Source organism: Sinocyclocheilus rhinocerous, unplaced genomic scaffold (genome assembly GCF_001515625.1).
Source record: "Sinocyclocheilus rhinocerous isolate Xijiao unplaced genomic scaffold, SAMN03320098_v1.1 scaffold75, whole genome shotgun sequence".
NCBI classification, from domain to species: Eukaryota; Metazoa; Chordata; class Actinopteri; order Cypriniformes; family Cyprinidae; genus Sinocyclocheilus; species Sinocyclocheilus rhinocerous.
Genome location: NW_015632455.1, coordinates 1337736 through 1338088, shown reverse-complemented (window position 1 = coordinate 1338088; position 353 = coordinate 1337736).

Genomic DNA, 353 nt, shown 5'->3' with positions numbered 1-353 from the left:
CATATCAACTGATTTGCTTCATCACTCTGTCTCCTCTCCACCAGTAAGCTGGTGTGTGGTGGGCGTTCTGGCGCACTATGGCTGCCGTCGCATCATCCAGGTGGATGCTGCACACTGGTGGTGGATGAGGAGACAGCCCCTGACAATGTAAAGCGCTTTGCCTAGCAAAGAAAGCGCTATATAAATGTAATGAATTATTATTATTATTAAATAAACAGTGCTTTATATTTTTCAGGTAATTCTAACAGTATTCAGGTACAGAAATTGAATAATCAAATGTAAAATAACACTGCGTAGTCTTCACTGTATAAATTAAATCTAATAAATCTGTGTTAAAGCTACAAAAGTGATTT